General features: G+C 39.1%; 1 protein-coding gene and 1 pseudogene across 9 annotated transcripts in view; one reads left to right on the top strand and one right to left on the bottom strand.

Moving 5' to 3' along the window:
• The window catches only part of ARL15 (ADP ribosylation factor like GTPase 15), a 366,598-nt gene that overhangs the window by 282,030 nt on the left and 63,275 nt on the right, over window positions 1–21,293 (bottom strand). The gene's annotated exons all lie outside the window — the stretch shown is intronic.
• On the top strand, window positions 17,083–17,201 carry LOC118606961 (annotated as a pseudogene).

Genomic DNA, 21,293 nt, shown 5'->3' with positions numbered 1-21,293 from the left:
CTGGTTTAAAAGATCCTATAGGAGATGTTTAAGAGTCATTAAAATATACAGATTAAAAATTAAAATTCTTAATTAACAAATATTTTCAATCCTTTTACAGTATCTTCCTTGAGGCATTTTATTTTTTATTATTATTTTCTTTTTCCTTAAGGCATTTTAGAGTCCACATGCAAAAGGCCATCCTAGGCTAAATCTTAACGCAATTCCAAAGCCTCTTAAATAGGTCCCTTTAGAGACATAAAATGGTCTATAGGTTGATTGATAATGGACCTGAACTAATTTAGACCACTAAGCATAGATTTTCATTGTATAGATTATTGGGGCATTCAGAGATAAACTTGCTAATAGAATCATCTAAATATGAAAATAACAGACTCAATTTTAAGGTCTCAAATCAAAGTTTCAGGAAAACAAATCCAAATAGCATTTACCTGAGAACTATGTACAAATTCAATAGCAAAAAAATATCTGCAACACAGTCCTTTCAAAAGATTAACAATCTGATGAGGCAACAGATCTAAACTACAAACTTAACCCCAGGTCACAGGGACCAAGTGCTAATATTGAGAATAAATAGCAACTATGAGAGTATGAAAGATGGGAAGCCCTTCTCTGGACCTAAGAATTGAAGGCATCTAGGAGGAGGTTTTAAGAATGCTATAGCGTTTGAACAATACCTTGAATGTTGGGTGCATTTTTAAAAAAGAGTGTAGCATAAACACAAGTAAAAGAATGAAAATTCATGGCAAGGTCTGGGAACAGATGTGGCCAAGGCTTAAACTGTATTAGGGGAAAGTGTGTTTGTGACAATGCAATGAAGGGTCACGATGACCTTTAGGTTTTGGAAGTGAAGTCTTAGCAGACTGGAGTTAGAAGGAGAACAAGGCCATCATGAGGCAGCCAGGGTAACTGTCCAAGTCATAGGTGTGGCTGAACTCCAACGGCGGCAGTGGGGATGCACTGTGGTGACTCCCCACAACTGAAAGGACTTGCTGCCTGATTGGACAGGGACGTGAAGAGGGTTGAGACAAGGATGACAGGGAGATGTTATTGCAACTGAGATAAGGCACAAGAAATGGAGTTGAAGGCGGAAAGAACAAAAATGAGTTTAATTTTGAGGAATATGAGTTTGAAGAGCCAGCAGGACAGACATGTAAATAGAGCCAATGGATGAAATAAGAAAGCAATTAGTTGACTGATTGATTTCACATCTGCCACTATCCAAAAGAATTTCAAATGTCTCAAATATGTAAATCCCGACAATTATACCAAAAAATAGCGATAAATCAGCATCTGGGTGTAACAGAGATTGGAATGTGAATTCAAGAGGGATCTACGGACTGAAAATGAAAACTTGGACATCAGTGTAAAAATGATAGTTGTCACCACCCCTTGAGAGTGGAGTGGTGAGAAGGAAAGGGAATTTTCTTTTTTACTTCATCACACACTTTTATTGCTTGCATTTTTATCAACGAGCACGTACTACTTTTTTGAGCTATTTTAAGTCACTTTTTAAAGAAAAAAGAAAACAAAAAGATTGAAGCCATAGGAACAGACAATATCACAGATTTACTCCTCAAATACTTAAGGATAATTAATAGACATAAGGACTTGGCTAGGCACTGTGTAAAACACGATGGTAATTCCCACCTGAGCTCTGTGCGAGTCCAGTGGGAAAAGCACAGGCTTTGCGATCAACAGGATTCACATTCCTGCTCTTCCATCGACTAATGTTTACATGGGCAAGTTTCTTAAATTCTCTCGTTTTGCTTTTTTCTTCTAAAAAAAATTACATACGTTTCTTACAAAGATTAGAAAAGTCAATATAGTTAAGGACAGCATCTGGTACCCCGTTTAGTATACAGTAGGCACTCAGTTAGAAGTTCTTTAGTTTGGGGAAACCCAAAATTTAAGAGTCAGTCTAAGGCCATGCCACCCTGAACACGGCCTATCTTGTCTGATCTCAGAAGCTAAGCAGGTTTGGGCCTGGTTCGTACTTGGATGAGAGACCACCTAGGAAGACTGGGTGCTGCAGGTGTAAAAACAAAAAAAAATTTAAGAGGCAGAGAAGTAACCTAAGTGCCCATTGATAGACAATTAGATAAAGAAGTTATAGTACATACATACAATGGGACTGTAATTCGGCCATAAAAGAGAATGAAATCTTACCATTTGTGATGACATAGATAGACCTAGAGATTATTATGCTGAGTGAAATACGTCAAAGACAAATACCATATGATTTCACTTATACGTGGAATCTAAAGAACAAAATAAATGAAAAAACAAAACAGACTCAAAGATACAGAGAACAAATTGGTGATTGCTAGAGGGGAAGGGAGTTGGGAGGCTGAATGAAATGGTGAAGGGATTAAATAGCACAAATTGGTGGTTAGAAAATAGTCACGGGGTTGTGACATACAGCGTAGGGAATACAGTAAATAATATTGTAATAACTATGTATAGTGCCAGGTGGGCAGGGGGAGGACTTTGTAAACTATATAATATGCTGTACGCCTTAAACTAATATAAAATATTAACTGTCAACTCTAATTGAAAAAAAAATTTTGTTTAATTAAAAAAAAAGGCAGAAAAAAGAGACTAAAAAGGAGTGGTCAGGAGACTGCAAGCGAAAAAAGATGGGACCATGTCATGGAGACCAAGGGAGAAAAACAAAGTTCCTTTATTCATCCATTCAACATAAACTTATTAACCATCCAGGGTGTGCTGGAGCGGATAAGTATGTCGAAGGTGGTGTAGATCTTGAGAAGAAGATCCTTTGGCACTAGGAAAGCGGTCCTTGCCTACTTGAAAGAACAGGGCCAAGTGGAACAGCACAAGGTGCCATTTGGCCAGAGGGCTAAGGTGGTGAAGAGTGAGTAGGGAGAAGAGGCAGGTCTCCTGAGAAATATGCAACGAAGGGGACCAGAGTGAAGACAGGGCCTCAAGCGAGTTGAGTGGCTCACAGAAGGGAGGGAGGGAGAGAGCAGAGACAGGAAAGAGGGGGCAGAGTTAACTGTGTGAACTCTAAGCCTTAAGGGGCTGGACGGGCACCCAAGCAGAGAGGCTGACCGTGGAAAGCGGTCAAAACACACCACTGAATCAGGCAGAAAGTGAGAAATGGGCAAAAATTACGGATAAATGATGAGGTGTAAAGGGGAGCTGAGGAAATTCCATGTGGTCAGCATCTCACTGAAAAAGGCAAGATTACTAGCAAAGTAAGGAGGGCTGATGGGAAGGGGATCCTAGACTGAAGGATCTAAAACTGAAAGGATTTTCTCGGGAGCGCTGAGGTTCCAGCAGAGGCCAGGGCACACATCTGCACTAGCAGCATTCGGCTCAGAAATGCGGCTGCCTCCAGTGAGAAGTCAGACAATTCCACGCCACACGGAGGGTTGAAGCTGGCTGATTAAGAGGAATGGAGAAACCTTCACAACTGAAAAGCCAGGCATTCAGCCAGGTATGAAACTGGAAGCCGAGGTTACCTATCATCATGTGACAAGACCAATGGGTGCGAAGAGGAAGAAACCTGAAACAAATCTATAGGAGAGAAAAAGAGGAAAAACAGGAGACATAAAATTTTCAGAATAGATTTTTTAAGACTGTTTTAAATGTTTTTCTAGATAATGCCTTTTGTCTCTTTGAAAGGTTTTTTTTTTTTTTTTAGAAATTAATGTGATTAAAAGCTTATTTATATCAAAGCCACATCAGGAAAAGCCATTCCGCCATTCACATCAATGGAAAGCATTACAGATCCGAACGTTTTCTTCACCTCGTCCTATGTCAAACAATGTGGCAAAATTACAATAATTGAAGGAATGAACGCTGATTCTGTCAGCACTGAGCCAAAATGTCGGAGCTCATCTTCTCCCTCCACACACTGGGGAAGAAATAGGATGATGACAAGAGTGTCCTCAGCTGCTTGCTATGAAGCTTGAAGGACGTGTCCTTCGGCACGTCCTCCCACGTCAAGCCAGAGGCCATGGCTGACACAGGCCTCCTCTTCATCGCGGTTACACAGCTCTTTCATATCTATTGCCTTGCTTAATCCACACAAGCACTCTGGGAGGCCCGTAAAACTATAAGCATTTTTTAGTGAATGAAAAAATAGAGGTTTCTGGGGCTAGGCGATTTGCTCAAAGTCACTGAATCTCCCATAGTTCAGCACCTTCCACTGAATCACACTGCCTGAAGTCACTTCAAGGGCCCAGAGGGCTAGAGGAGAGCTCAGTGGAACAAACAGGAAAGCAGGCCCCCCACCACGGACGGCCTCCGCCATTCATGGCCACACTAACAGGGGCTGGGCAGGGGTCTGCTGTGCCCTATAAAGCCTGGGTGCTAGATGTCATCCTCTGCTGAGGAAGTGAGGCAACGGAGAGGCCTGAATGCTATAGGGTTGTGGTCAAGGTCACCAGGGCAGCTACCACCAGACTACGTAAGCGCTATTCACAAACATCACTCAGAGATACATCACTTCAGACAACTTCCACACATGAGAGTGAGTGAACAATCATCATTGTGCTCACAATAGTAAGAAACGAGAAAATCCAGAGTCAATGTAGAAATCTAAAATGACAGAATCACCACTCCTGAGTATAAAACAGGAAGTGGCTGGTCATCTAGTGTGAAGAAGGAGGTAAAATTTTCTTCAAAATAACACTTTTTCTGAGAAGGGAACTGTATTGGAAGAAGCAGGGGATAGCTTAGGAAAAGCAAATCACATCTTCTAATACCAAAAAGGAGACAAGATAGAGGTAGAGAGAAAAACATGGGGCCCATATATCGGAGGACCCTGGGCATCTGACACAGGAATTAGCAAAAAGAATGAATCACCAGAGCTCATTTCTAAGGACATTTGGTTCCAAACATAATCTGCTTCCAGTCTCTGCCTCATATAATCTCTGAACCCTATGAAAGAAGGGGGAAAAAATATCCACGGAAAGCCAGCCGGTGTTGGCTACTCCTGGCAAACCATTCCATGACAGGCCGCATTCTATCACAGAACACAACCTGACAAGCCTCTCTGAGACACACATTGCTAATCCGCAGAAATAGTGATCCAAAATTGTAACTAAGTCACTAAATTCTGCATAAAGTACAGGACAAAATGAGTCCGATATTCAGTTAGCTCAAATAGGTTTATATACTGGGCAGAATACTGGGCAAATCTCATCTTTTGTGAAGAAAGATACGGTGCACGGCAGATCAAGGCACTGTTGATGCAAAAGTGTCCTACTTGATGATTACACAACTGAATATACGAAACATAGGAATTGTGTTTAGTGAATTGTACACTTGATATGGGTGAACTGGATGGAACAGGAATAAAACAAGGAAGACAGTGTGTCCGAGAGACTGCACTTTATCAAACGCATTCTTCTCTAGCAGTGTTTTTTGGTTTCATTTTAATTTTCCAGCAAATAAATGCCACTTTTCCATTCTTTCCTTCGTCCACCTTCAGAATTCATTTTTCTTTTTTGTCATTGTTGTTGGTTTTGACGTTTGAATTTCATATGCTTGCTAATAACATTTTCTGGTGTTTCTGTTGATTCTGCTTATTTTCACACAGGATACATTTGGAAAACCTCTTTCCCTTATGTACTCACTGTTATGAGAATTACTTTACATATTTAGACACACAGTTTGAGGAAAGTAGCCCACTTAAATTTCTTTTCCAATATTAAGATTTGAGTGGTTATTAGAAATTAATTAAGCGACCTAGCTCAGGCCAGTAGATTATTAAACTGTAATTTGTCCTCTAAACAGGTAGATCTTTTCAGGTCTCTGGTGATAATTACAACTTCGCTTCAATCAGTGAAAGGGACTAGAGAGAGAAAATGTCCAATTAGAAAGTTATTACAAATAGAGATATTTTGAGAACAGCTTGAAATCAAAACAAAGAGATATAGAATTAGAGCCAGTTAACACTTTAATCCACTGAAAAAGTTCCATCAGAAAAACAGAAATCACACTCATTTTAACAAAGAATATAGAGAATGAGTTAAACTGGGGTTAGAGAACTGAAAAAGCAAAAAGGAGGACTCCCGGGCCACTGATGGATAAACTAACTGCAGGACGTAGGGTACCACTCTGAGGAAGGGTCCTGACCAGCTAGCTGGGCTGACACCGCTCAGGCAGCAGAAGTCCAGTCCTGGGAGTGTGTGAAAAAGCTGGACTTAAGTCAACCACTGTTGCTACTATAAAGGGCCATCGCTGAGGTGACTTTAAGTGGACCACTGAGAAAACAGGGAAGAGGAACAAGGTCCCCCCACTCTTCCAGCATTGCACTCTCGCCCTAGTGAGCTGAGCTGCAGTGGCAGAAGTTACCAGGGAGCATCAGGCAAGGGAGAAGCGCAGTCCCACTTAGAAGGGAAGGTCTGGGGCTTCATAACAACAGCTTAGTAACCCACACGACAGATGCGCTGCGGATACCGGAGCAAGCTCGGAACCTTCAGGGCCCAACGTAAGAAAACAACGTAAGAGAAAATCACTAAATAAAAGACATAAAGTGTCATTTTCACCTCTCCCATGGCTGTCTCTTGAAGTTTTCATCATGTTTTACAGTAAAAACGCATAGCTATCTGAGAGTTCTAACCGCTTTCACAAATAAGTTGGTTATTTGTTCATCCTCTTCCTCCAGCCCCTGTAAATACCACCACAAACTTCACTTTAGTGAGGAGAAAAATATTCTTAGTGAATTTCTGGATTCAGGAAAAAAAAAAAAAACTTCACTATTATCATGGATCTCATTTATTTTTAAAATTCTAAGAACTCTTCAGTTAAGAGGTCCGTTTTCCTTATTCCAAAATCTCCTTTAAAAGAACAGTGCCTTTTAGAAAGTTGATGTCACAGTATTACTGTAAAAGCACCAGACATACCATCCCTAAAAATAACTTGTTTAGTGCTGGGAGAAGCATTTCAAGGTGTTTGTGAAGGGCTCATTCCCACCCATATTTCTGGGGCAGCATCTGTGACACTCTTGGAATGGTGGAATGGAGGGGCGCCTCTTGTCACCATGGTCGTCAGTGGTCACACACAATGTTCTTACTCCTGACTTCTCTACCAAGTCGTCTCGATTCATTAAACATTCCTTGAGCTGTGGACAAGACTTCAACCGTGGGGACACATCCTTCAGATTCGACCACCCAACAATGGCCTTTCTGGAACAATCATTAGGTAACAGCAAAAACCTGTGCTGCCAACTAAGAATCTCACGTCATGACAGGATCTCAAGGTTTGGCTTTCCTTTCTTTTTTAACATATATTTTTTTCTCTACCAGCTATAATGTGCACCCAGACAGTAATATCTGAAGTATTTGACTGTGTGTGCCTGCCCCCTGGTGGTTGGCAGGGTGAAGGACACACTGTAGGAGATCCTTTGAGCTTATGCAACAGAACCTCAGACAACTAAAAGAGAAATGACGGAATAAAACTTACAAATCAAAATTCCCTTTACTGAAAAAAAATATGAAGATCAGGTATAAATGGACTGAAAAAAATTACTAGGGGACAGTTTTAGAGACAGGCACTAAGATCTTAGCTTGAGATATACTAACCTGGGTCCATCATGCTGAATTAAAAACTATTGTGGCTAGATGTCTATGTGTACCTATTGCTATCCTAAATAATTAAATTATAACTTTAAGGATAGGGCCAAGCACTGGTACTTTTTTAAAGCTCTCAGGTGATTTCCACGTGCAGCTAGGGGATCAGAACCACTGATCCAGGGCAATGTTTCTAAGGACCTGTACAAGGCCTACTTGGATCAGAGTCAGACTAGGTCTACAAAATCAGAACCTCTGGTGGTAGGCCCTCTATCCTGCATGTGCCAAAGCTTTCCAAGTAATTCTTAAGCATACCACCTTACAGAAAACCACTGTTATAGAGAGAAAGAGTTGGAGGTAGGTAAGTCCAGATGGTGGTGATGAAAGTGGCCTCAAGGTGCCCTTGAAAAATGAGACAGGTTTCCCCTGATTGGAGTCCAGGGCCATGTCAATAAAGGTCTAATAGAAGGAGAAGGCCTTAGGAAAAGCCAGATCAACTCAATTTAGAACTGGCAGGAAAGGTCCGACTGTGCCACCATGGCTTAGGGAAGACATTTCTTTCTTCTTGGTGAAAAACCTTCTCTAATCCACCCTCCTTTATTCTTCCATACTCCCTCTCCCTCTCCACACTGCCTCCCAATCCCCATAGAACCAGAAGCTGGAAGGAGGTACTTAGCACTCTTTTTCATTGACTTATCCTTGGGAAGTAATTATTTGGAAAACAGGCATTCCTTGGAGCATCCTGAGCTAGCCAAAATTGGTCTACCAGCCCCCAACACACACATGCACACATGCAAAGCAAGCAGGCCCTCCTGCAGAGTAAAGTAGCCTTGGAAAAAAATTCCCGGGGTTAGAGTTGGGAGCTGGACTGGAGGTATAGAACTTCCAAGGTCAAATCACAGAACAAAAGACCCAAAGGGGCTGGATGGTGCTCATAAATCATTTACACTGACAAGAGTTCTAGGACCTTATCTTGGCGTTGTCCCTTTGAAATATCCTAATCATAGCTGGTCAAGATTTATAAAGGCTTGGGTAAGTACTATTTAGTAAGGATATACCACACATCTAAATGGAAACTCACTTAGAAGAACTGAATAAAGTTTGCATTAAAAGCCAAAACAAAACATGAAAACATAAGAACCTGCCTAACTCTTGACAATCCTGCATGAATTAATGGATTATCTGAAAAGCTCAACCTCACATTCCCATCAAAACTGACCAAAGAGATGTCCTCATCTGCTGAGAGCAGACCTATTACAGGTTGAGCTATGCATGTTCAAATCCTGTCCTGCTTCTATGGCAACCCCAAAGGAGGTGCATCTCAGTGGTAAGGAACTTAGTTTCCTGTAGGTGAGGCAGCTTGCCCCAAATTCTGCAGCTTTCATCTGGCAAAGAGAGAAAACGTAAATCCATCTGCAGCTGAATCATTCCTCCACACCACAGGGCCTCCCTCTGACACAGTCTGCACTGGCTTTGATCCTGACTCCCATCCTCATTCCCATCTCACTGTTATCCCGTCTTTGGCCAAGTAATCCAGTGTAACCGTAAACTCAGATACCTTCAGAACAGGCCAAAGTGCTCAGTCTGTGCAGCAGCAATAACAAAAAGTAAAGGGTAACAGAGAACAATGAGGCTTGTGGTGAACGAACAGGCTCGACCCTCCTAAAGGCATTCAAAGTCCATTTTCTAAAATTAACACTATGCTGCCCAGTGTTAAACACTGCAGTGCAGTGTTTAAACTTTAGAGAATAAAAGGAACGGCGAACTGAAGGGCACAATGAAGCGAGGAGGGGACCCTGGATGGCACTGCCCAAGCATCGAAAGCCACGGGCACACAGATGTCTCACTGTCATCTCCTCAAATGAAACTCCTTCGGGGTTGCCACAGAAGCAAAACAGCTTGAACCTGCATTTCTTTAAAAAGTTACCTTTCCAACAAACCAGCTTTTTCTCTTCATATTCTTATGTCTCTCAAAGAAATGGTCACTTCCCCAGCCAAGTGGACTTGGGAAAGGTGTCATCTGTACCCTCCGTTTCCCTCCGTGGTATCGCCAAGTCCTTCCTGGGATCCTGCTCCCTCCCCCGTCCCACCCTCACTCCCTAGCACCTCTTGCTTGTTCTCACATACAGGATTTTCACTTTGAATCCCAGTGTGATACACTGGGCCCTGAACAACCTGGGTTTGAACTACATGGGTCCACTTATGCACAGATTTTTTTTCTATAAATACTATAAATGTATTTTCTCTTCCTTACAGTTTTCTTAATGACATTTTCTTTTCTCTAGCTTACTTTATTGTAAGAATACAGTGTCTAACACATATATAAAATGTGTTCATTGACTGTTTATCAGTAAGGTCAACAGTAGGCTATTAGTAGTTTTTACTCAAATATGTACGGTGTCTTGCAGTTATACTTTGCTTTTGCTTGATTTTTAAATTTTAGTATTATTTTGAGCGATACAACTGGCTATTCAATGTACTGTCTCTCATCTCCATGCCTTTGTCTGACTTACTTCTTCTCCTCTTTCTCCTCCTGCTCCCTACAGCCCCCTCTACCTTTGGTTTGACTAACTTTAACTCCTTCTTGTTCTTTAAATTTCAGCCTGCATAACATAACTTTAGTTCCTCCAGAACATCTGCCCTGACCTGCAACCCTACTCCCCATGTGGGACTAGAGGCTCCCACTGTGTGTTCCCAGGACACTGATGACATTTACCTCTATCTTTTATTAGACACGTGGCTGCATGAAGGCAGGTCGTTGTCCTGTCCATGTTGTTTCCCTAACACACCCCATACCGCACACCTTCGATAGGCATCACTGTCCAATGCCATTTTGGGGAAGGGAGGGATGGAGACGAGGAAAGAAGAGACCAGAGTAGGCAAGGGCCCCTTACTGTCCACAGAAGCAAGTCCTCCTTAGCTTAGCAACAGAAGCCACCCTCCCCTGGGCCTCAAGACCCTAACGTTTATACTTTAACTACTGCATACAAAAAGCAGGCCCTATGCTGCCTTTCAGGGTAAAAATAGAAGAAATAACGGGCAGAAGAAACAGGGTGGAGTGGGAAAAGAGGGAGTATTTAATTAAAGATGCACGCCCTCCAACTAGGAAAACCACAAGAGTCTCATAGTTTGAGTTAAACTACCTCCAAGGTGCACTCCACCTTCAAAACATTCTCTCCTACCCTGATTTCCTTCTATTTCCATAAGAACCGACAACTGCAGTCTAGTCTCAGTTCCCTGTCAAGCTCACATTTCCTGCTCTCCGCCTTTCCTCGGTGTTCTGGTTTGCAATGGCTCCACAACACCCAGCCCTACTCGTTCACTGGTGCAGCTGTCTTCGTTGTGCCTGGACCCCTTTGAAGGACCTGCAAGATCAAAACTATGTTCCTAATAATATTATGAAATGTTATTTTCCTAATAATACTAAGAAATTATTTACCTCTCTGCACCATGTTCACATTTACACGGCTGGTGCAAAATCAAGAGTGAGCGAAACTGAAGGGCCCTTACCATGAATTACGGCAGCGGCACCAAACTCGACCAGCAGCCACTGTATTTTTTCACTGTGATGCACTGGTAAAAAATTAAGTCGGCTTTGCTTAAGAACAGACTTGATGAAGCAGTAAACATTATTGATTTTATCAAATTCACTGGTCTGTCTTGGACTTTGAAAGAATCTTTTACCCATGCCTGATTTCTTTTTATTATTAAATTTTATTATTACATATTTCTATTATTGTCTTATCTTTATTCTTTCCTTTTTATTTTTCTGTGTAATGAAATGGGAAATACTCACAGAGCATTTTTGCTATACACCCTAAGTATGAGGGTTGTCTCAGGAATGTTACTTATGAGCTGAGATAGTTTTATTTTATAGGACACCGTTTTACTTGAAAGAATGACTATAGACAAACTATAGTTATTCAAATTTATGTGTTTCACAAACACTTTCTCAGAAATAAATGAAGTGAGCCTGTCAACTCAAGGAAAACAGCTATTAGTATTTGTGCCAATGATAAAATTTAAGCTTTCGAGTGAAAATTAAATTGTTGGAAAATCTGTATCTGCCACCATGAACTTGATACGGTCCCAATACCCACACTCTTTTCTAACAAGATTAGTAGTATATTAACAAATGTGATTTTTCTTAAATTGTTTCAACACTTGTAAGATTTCCCTAACTCGATGAACCAGTGTTTTCCAAGACCAATGCACTGCACTATAAAGTCACACACGGGTAAGAGACCCTTCCAAAGTCCGAGGCAGACTAGTGGATTTTAACAAAACACACTGATGGGATTTCAGGTTCCACACTGCAACTAACCTTTAAGAAACCACCACTTGAGGGTTTGGGTGTAGAATCACAGACGATTACTCACAATTATTAGAGAAAGCCATCAAAATATGCCTCCCTTTTCCAACTTCATACCTGTGTGAGGCTGTTTTCTTTACATACATCAATCAAAGCAACCTTTTGCAACAGATTAAATGCAGAATCAGATATGAGAATTTAGCTGTCTTCTATTTTAAAGTGTCTCTATTTCATCTGCTAATCTATTAACTATTGATAACTATAACCCACATAAACAAAAGTTCTTTGGGGCCTTAATAATTTTGAGTAATGTAAAGGGACCCTGAGACCCAAAAGTTTGATAACCACCAGGCCCTGCTGCCTGACCTTGGCTGGGCTATCGGGGCCACTTCAGGTCCTATCTTGCCCATGAAATTCCCTAAGCATCCCTACCCCACAGTGCTCCCTTCCGGTGCTCTGTTCCAGTATACATAGTCAAGGCCACTATTTTAACAGTCATACAGCCACTTTATATTAATGAGTTAGATTTTTACATGGTAATCTCCTAGTGTGCATGTTTCAGAATTTTAGGGAATTCTCTTTCTGATAGTTAACCTAGCTAGCTTCATTAAACCAAAAATAAAATTAGAGTAGACAAACTACTGTCTTGTGTCAAAAAAAAGAGTAAAGTGCACCCTCTGGTGGACATGTAAGCTCACAAAACAAAAAAGAACTGTATTTGGATCGCCAGTAGAGTTCTGGCCTCGCCCCAGAAATTATCCTAGATAATATATGACTAGAGGAAATTAACTTTAATTTTTTTAATGGTACGTTTTAAAAAGAAGAAAATGTGAACTAAATCTGGTTTGGACTTAGTAAATAATTGCAAATGTGCACCTAAGGTCACATTTCTACATGCTTAGGTAAAAACCATCTTTCTTAAATTCTTATGAGTTAATTACACATCGGCTATCCAAAATAATCTGATTTAATTATGTGTTATTTATTAAGTAATTTTAACTTTAAATATTTAAAAACATTAACATCAATGGATAAAGCTGAGATGATTATTATTAGTTCAATCTCCAGACACTAAAACTGCTGTCAGCTCACATACTTGGCATTCCAATGACCTGAAGAAAATCCAAAAAGAGCTCTTTGAAGGAGAACCAATACTTGGTGTACACCTTTAACTCTGTGTGCTGTTAAAAGAATTTATTTCTTTACATCTTTCCCCAGAATGACCAAAAATGGGAATGAAAATATGCACAACTTTATACTTATCAGTTAAAAATAATGTATTGATGCAGAAAGACATCTGAAATAGTTAAGTTAAAAAAAATGAAGTTACAAAATAATGGATGGCATAATCTAATTTCTGTTCTTAAAAATGCACATTTGTGCATCTATATTTGTGAGCACTGATATATGTTAATACATAGTAAACTATCATCATTTTTTATTGCAAAGGAATATGCATTATTGGAGAAAGTAATGAGAGAGCTTTTCACTATACTTCTATACTATTTAAATGTTACAAGCATTTTAATTCAAAATAATCAATATTTTTAGTAAGTTCCAGAGCTAATAATTGATTTAAAGCATCTCAGGAAATAGAAGTAGTTATTTCATCAACTAGGGTACTAGAAAGTTTACATAATAATAAGAAATTAGATCTAGCTATTTGGGTTTTAAATCAGGAGACTCTGTATTTTAAAAATAAAATTGTTAATGCCTTGATCAACAATGCACAAGGTGTCTGATTCTTCCAAAGATGCAGTAGTGTAAACTCTGGCAGAGACAGTAACTCTTTCACAGTTGATGTGACCAGATGACCATGATGTCCCTGTGAAGTGCTGAGACATCATCATGGTCATGGCATCATTCCCCAACTTCAAGCTTTTATAGAGCTAGCCTCAGCCATAACAGCCTGGTGAGTAGAGTTCTTTAAGTGAATAATCAATTGGCATTGTTAATCCCAATTTACAGTGTTAGGGTTGACTGAAAACTAAAAAATCAGTCAAACTATGGTCATTCAGGAGCACACTCTTCCAATTATAACTTAAGTATTTGGTACCAAAAGACAGAAATTATACATTTGCTCTGGCTGTCATTTTCATCTGAACACACAATATCCCCAAATCAACAACTCATATAAAATGAAGCAGACTGGCCAAGAATAAATTTCTATTGTCAACACTTATCGGAAATTCTACTGGTCCTTTATAATGTCCAAGTATATCACTCTCTAATCATGTTGTCCACCAGATATGTCTATTTAAACAAAACCTCTCTTTTCGTCAAATTATTAAAACTCACTATTCTCTTATTCTATAAACTTAGTCCAATAATTATTTATAGTTAGACATTTGTCTTATTTTACTAAAATCTTCTGCTTAAAGAAATACAACTTCCTATGAGTCGATTAAATTACTCTGAACACATTTAAATGTGTTTCTTTGAGCACAAGCAGAGCAAATTTTAAAAACAGTGAAGACAGAGTAAGCAATATATGAACCATGATTCAATTTTCAATCCTGCCCAAATTGTGTGTTCATTATGATACAAACATTGGTGCCCCCCATATGTCAGGCCTTGAGATAAAGGAAAATAAGTGTTTGGTATACATTTTCAACTGTCACCAAAAGACACATTCTTATTATTTTTGATATTACTTCTCGACTTCTCAATCTGAGATAAAGATCGTCTCTCTAGGAGCTTAACTATGCTGGCATGGTTTTTTTAAGCATGGTAGCAATACTGTATTAGATACCTGAAAGTTGCTCAGAGAGTAAATCTTAAATGTTCTCACCACACACAAATAAATGCAATTATGTGACGTGATGGATGTGTTAACTAACCTTATTGCAGTAATCATTTTGCAATATATTCGTGTATCAAATCAACAAGTTGTATACCTTAAAGTTACATAATGATATATGCCAATTATATTTCAATAAAGTTGAAAAAATTTTTTACATAAATACATGGAAATAAATCATATGAAATTATACTAAAATAAGAATAAAGGCCTGCAAGTAAGATGTCACAGTTAAAACAGGCTCACAAACGTGCTCTACCTGAAAATGACTTTTAAAAAAACAACAGCAAGAGGACGAGCAAACATAGTCACCTAAACTAAAATTAAAGGCGGGAGATCAACAGAAGAGGCCCTCGTGGTTGACACAAATTACCTTTCCTGAAAGTGGTACCTGTGAAAAGTAAATAGAGGGAATTTTATCACCTCCTGCCACACACACAGGGGCAACAAAATCATGGAATCCTCCTCCGCGTGAAGCTCTTCCCTAACCATGGAGCAACAGCACTCAGAGGTCTCAGCACTGAGGCTGAAGTCAAAAAGCTGGGCCATTGCTAGCCAGCTTTCTGTGAAGGCTCCTGAACCTGACTGCCCTGGTATGCACAGGAAACACTCCTACCCTGGACAAATGAGATCCTTTAGAAGCGACAGCTAGCATTTTTTGAGAGCAGCAGCAGGCAAATCACACCTAACTTCATACAGAAAGCTTTCAGGGGTTCCTCAAACTGAAAAGGGCCTACCAGTGCATGTGGAACACTCGGATCTTCCTTACTAAATTTCCTTAATCAATCTTCCACACATGGCCACTCAACTAGAGTTTCTAGCTTCCTTGCAGCCAAGCATGGCCATATGACACCAACAGAATGTGAGCGGACGTAATGTGTACAACTTTTCAGTCACACTTGCCCATAATAGAATCGTTTGCTTTTTTTTTTTTCTGCTCTTTTAACTTCCCCTATTGCTAGAAAAGTATCTACAATATTAGTACATTATACAATTACCAGAATTAAAATAGTGTACTGATGGCACATTATTACAGATAGATCAATATAATCAGAAAACAAGTGGAGAAAACAGATCTACATATATATGCAAACTGATTACGAAGGAGAAGCTTTTGTATATATTAGTATTATGTCAATTTAGGGTACTAAGACAGGATTATTAAGTCTCTGTATAACAAAACTTTCAATAATAAAACTCTTAGAAACAAAAATTCATCAAGAATACCACAATTTGAAAACAAGCACACCAAATGTACACCGTCTTTAAGACCTTTTCCATTTGAGGTACCACTTTAACTGATTAAGAGAAATGGAGATGATCCTTTGCAGAATTTGTAAAGTCTTCGAAAAAACATTTTAACCAAAACTACCACTGTTCCACCTATGGTTAATGTAGCATAGCATTTCAAACAGTGAGAAAAAGATGGGTCATTCAGCAAATAGGGCTGAGCAACCAACTAACCACACAGGGGAGGGGGCAAAGTTACATCCCTACCCAACAGCAGACTCCCAAATAGATTCCAGTGGTCTTCAAATTTTAAATGCAAAAAACAAAACTGTTAATGTGCCAGAGGACATTAAAAAATAATAATAATAATAACAACAACGATAATGTCATCTTTATAGTCACGGGGTGTGGAAAAGCATTCAAAGGATGAAAGGAAAGCATCCGGCCATTCCTCTCACATGACTAACTCCCAGACATCCTTCCTGTCATTATAGCTGCCCCTCCCTAAGTTTAACAAAGATGAAAACCAGAAGGGGATTGCAGAGCAGGAAGCAACCTGGTCACCCAAACTTTCATGACCACGGGTCAGCACAGATTCAGGGGTGGGTGACCTCTGTGCTCTGGAAGCACTGCATGTGACCATTTTCCCAGCACTGCCAGCTCCAAATTTCAAGCCCCAAATATTAGTGCAGCTAAGGTGATATATATTGAAGACTTATGTGGGTAAAGAATCATCTGAAAATGATTTTCTTACCCCAACCTTTTAACACCAACCATGGCCCTAAAACAAACAACAAGAATAAAAACAAAAACAATAATAATAGCAAAGAGCCCAGGAACGGTAAGCTGACAGTCAATATCTCCTTCAAGACTTCTAAAACCAGCCTGCAACACAAGACACAGGGCTGTGAGCTTGAGAACCCAAGAATGCCCCATTCTTTCCTCATTGCCCCATCAAAGAATGTTTTTTAGGAACATGAGGCACTAGAATAAGTGGTTATCTCTAAAGTCACCTTAAGTTCGTATTCTTCAGCAATTCTGGCTCAAAAATTTGATCTCAACATTAAGCCAACTTCATAGACCAATCGTCACTTCAAAGAACAAGAAAAACTTTGAGTAAAGGTTAAATAAAAAGCATTTTCCAACTTGCCCTCAAAGGAAACAGATCAGGTTGCTATAATAAAGAATAATAAACAGCCTACAGCCATGCCACCCTGAACATGCCAAATCCTGTTTCATCTCGGAAGCTAAGCAAGGTCGGGCCTGGTTAGTACCTGGATGGAAGACCACCTAGGAAGACTGGGTGCTGTAGGCATTGAAAAAAAAAGAAGAAGAAACTGAACGCATTTCATGAATCAAACGGGTATTCTTGGAGATATGAGCGCTTCGCCCAAGATTGACTGACCATAACTGTCAAAAGTTTCAGGCTTGACGTTTACGACTAGCAAATGACAGAGATAAAAATAACTAATCTAAAAATGCAAGTGTTAAAGCTATCTAATCTAATCTATAATAATAATCCTGAGGTAAAATACTGTGGTGCTACTTGCATAGGTCAACCTTGGTCATCAATGATTCTTCCAAGATGATGAAGGTAGTAGTAAGTGGCAGAATCAGGACTCAAATCCAGCACGTGTGACTCTAATATCAGAGGCGCTCTCCTGCATCTTAAAGCACCCTCCCCGGTAGATGAGATTTAGGTCAATTTGCAACATCTGAAGGGATCACAGCACTAGCTACACAACTGTTACTGGGGAAAAAAATTGAATTACCTTGGGACTGTAGCAAGGGAAAAGGCTTTACTAATGCCATTTTTTCTGAGAATTTCTTTCATATGCTATAATCTAAAAGCAACTAACACTATTATACAAGACATTAATCTTTATTGTAAAAAAGTAGCACATACAAAGTACAGTTCAAATATCTCTTCTACAGTAAAATATGGGTATGTATTCATTGAAAAATTATCTTTTCTACCCCAAAATATTAGTGTAGCTAAGGTGATATATATTTGAAAAAAATGATCTCGAAGTCTTTCATTTCTAAGGGACATAGGTATTCTGTGTCCCTGTGGCAGAGACTGCCCGGAGTTCCCCAATAAAGTGCTCCTTCCTAAGGGAACTGGGTATGTGGCCCTGTGAGAAAAATGCTGTATTGACTAGCCTCGCTCTAGTCAAGAGTGACCATGTAGGAAAGTCCTGAAATACAGGAAGTAAACAAAACTAGGGTGAAATTCTAGAATGTTTCCTTAAAGGAAGGGAGTATGTTATCCTTTCCCCTTCTTCACACTATCTAAAATACGAGCATGATGGCTTGAGCGTAAGCAGCCATTTTGGACAATGAGGTTTAAGCCATGCCTTGGAAGATGAAGCACAAGGCAGATAAGAAGCCTGGATCCTGGAAGATCAGGGGTCACCATATTAACTCTGGACTATTCACCTCCAAATCTGTTTACAGAAATAACCTTCCAATTTGTTTAAGATGCTATACACTGGCAAGTACAACCTAAATATAATTGATATAGCACTCATGATTTTGACTGTTCTGTAACAATTTCAACCACCTCAATTATCTTAAAAGATATCATTAAATTCTCAAATCTTTAGTTTACTTTAAATCCAAAAATAAATAGTTTCCATAAGCACATGTATGGCCATGCACATGGTAGAGTTGGGGACTCCACTGCAAAATTAAAAAGCATCGAAAAGCATTATGGGGTGCATTAGGTATCCCTCACCCACGCTCAAGCGACCACTTATTTATATCCTTTCTACAACACCTAACGCAATGTATTGTGTTTGTTTAGGAGTCTGCCTACACCATCCCTCCTCTCCTTGCCAAAAAGGCCAGAAATTTTCTAGCTCACGGTCAAATCCCCAATGCCTAGCACAGTGTTGGCACAGGGTAGACATTCAGAAAATGTTAGTGGACTGATTGAACAAGTCAAATTCTGGCCTTGAACAATGGGATTCCTCATCATAATTTGAAATTCTCTCAAAGTACTAGTTAAATATGGTACTGAGTTGTGAATTTACTCCAGTATTCCCAGCCTAAAAATGGCAAACCTCTCTGGATCCCACCTATTCTAGGATCACTGAATCAGAATCACCTGGGGTTGATTCTAAGCACTTACAGCGAACATAAACCAGACCTACATAACAACTGATATTTTCATGGAAGAAGAACAGAAGAGTAGCTTAAAATTCCTAGTGGGTTGATGTTAGCATACGAAACTCTCTGGAGTCATACTGAAAAACTGGCAATTGCATTTATCATTTAAAGTTCTACTTCCTTTGGAGTTGGCTTTCCTGTCCCTATAAAATGCTATTGCCATCCTGCTTATTCTTTTGAGTATAGCCCAACCTCTACATGTCCTAATAACTCGATTTTTTTCATCACTGAACCATTCCATATTTAGCCAAAATGTTTGTAAATATCTCTTTATATTCTTCCTTTGACATACATATATAGATAGATGTCTAAAATAAAAATACAAAAGAAGCATTTGGTTTTTCTGGAATCCTTTCAATTTTAAGAATTTTCACTGGACACTTCACCCTATAGTTCAAACCATGAAGATGACACTGCTGAAATTCATTTTCTCTAACTCAATATTTTGTTCTTAATATTCAAAATTTCATACATTGTTAGTTACCACTCTCGACCCCACCTCCCCACACACATACTTATAAATACTAAATCCCAGCTTTTAGGTATTTTTTTTTTAAGTACATTCCATATTTTATTTTATACACACACTTAATTAAAATTTGTTTCTTCAAAGCTATCTATAGTCATCTAATTTTCTTGTTGACTTCTTACAGCCTTAGAAAGCTTTTGTGGGCCTTCTTTCTCGACTGCAGGCTATCAGGGATAGCATTTTAAAGATCTTCTAGTAATTACAGAGTGTTTCTCTTAAAGTACTTATGTTCAGTGGAAAGCCTAACACTTATAATAACACAATTAAGAATTACCAAGCTAAACAGCTAGAAGTTGGCCTTTTGAAACAAGCCTTCTTGCTTCTGGGTCAGCAATACTGGTTAAATACAATCCAGTACCATCAGTAATTTGATGATAAATTGTCACATTAATCAAGACTTGAACCTTCTGAATTAGTGGTGATACTTAATACTATACAATGATAATTAATATCCTAGCCTTTAATTATTCTATAAAAATAAGCCTGTATGACTAATAGCGACCATGTCTGGCAATCTGAATTCACCCAATGGTTGTGTTAGTAAAAATATCTTTTGACATTCACAATCATAAGGAAATAAACTACTCTACATATTTAAATATTCTTTCTAAATGTGCAATACTTGCCTTTTTTGTCTTTTATTTCTCCATCTATAGACTAAAGATAATTACATTTACCTCACAGATTGTTTTTTTTTTCAGAAGATCACATGATTTCTTAACACGCTTCTCAAAAAATAATTTCTCAATAAATGGCAGGATAATAGTAGTATTATATAATTTGCTGCCTTCTTAAGTAGAGTACACTAAACATAATTTAATTTTTTGTAATGACTCAAGTCTATTACTGTGGGTCATCTTAAAACAACAATTATTTAATTTTATATTAACTCAGATTCCTTACATGATAGAGGCACGTGTAGACAAGCTATACTGCAAGCATCCAAGACTTTAGAAAATATGAACATATCTTGTAACTCACAATAACCTTATTAAATTTTCTTCTCTTTCAGGATTTCAGGGTGTCCCAAAAATAATGTCATAGGGGCTCTGTCACTAATAAATAAGTATGAGGACCAGTTAGAGCAATGACTTTGGGTCTGTATTATGGCTAATCTGAGTATCTAGGTCATAAAGGACTTCACTGGAGTAAAAGACTAGCGGAGGGAATAGGTGCAGACATGTCCATAAACGAGGTGAGAAAGTGGGATGACTCAGTCGGTAGAACACTGTACACAAATCAGGTAAATACCCCAACCCTGAGTCTCCTCACCTGCCCAGATCAGCAAGACGGCCCCAGCAATGCCCTTCAGAGGGACCTGTCTGCCCTTGCCTTCTCCTTCCCTGACCTCAACACACACGCACATGCACGTGACTTTTGCTCCTTGGGACTTAAGAACAGGACAAAAGTGTTTCCTGCCCGCCTGTGTTTATCTCTGAGCCTTGGACATACCTAACACTGGCTGGATTCTACTGTTAGTCTGTCTAGAACTTATCATATTCCTTTTCATAAACTTTATATAGCACATGTACCCTGAAAGTTGAAGCCAAATTACTCAAACTACTACTGTCTTCAACTATTTTCTACTTGTTAGTTGGACGTTCCATCAATTCCTAAAATTCGATAAGCCCAGAGTCAAATACATGTTCCTCAAAGATAATTTTCTGGTCCCCTGCCTCTCATATTTCTCATTCTGTGAGTCCTACT

This window comes from Rousettus aegyptiacus, unplaced genomic scaffold, assembly GCF_014176215.1.
Source record: "Rousettus aegyptiacus isolate mRouAeg1 unplaced genomic scaffold, mRouAeg1.p scaffold_m13_p_8, whole genome shotgun sequence".
In the NCBI taxonomy this organism is placed as follows: Eukaryota; Metazoa; Chordata; class Mammalia; order Chiroptera; family Pteropodidae; genus Rousettus; species Rousettus aegyptiacus.
Note: the sequence above shows the minus strand (reverse complement) of the source record. Positions and strands in the feature narration are given on the sequence as shown.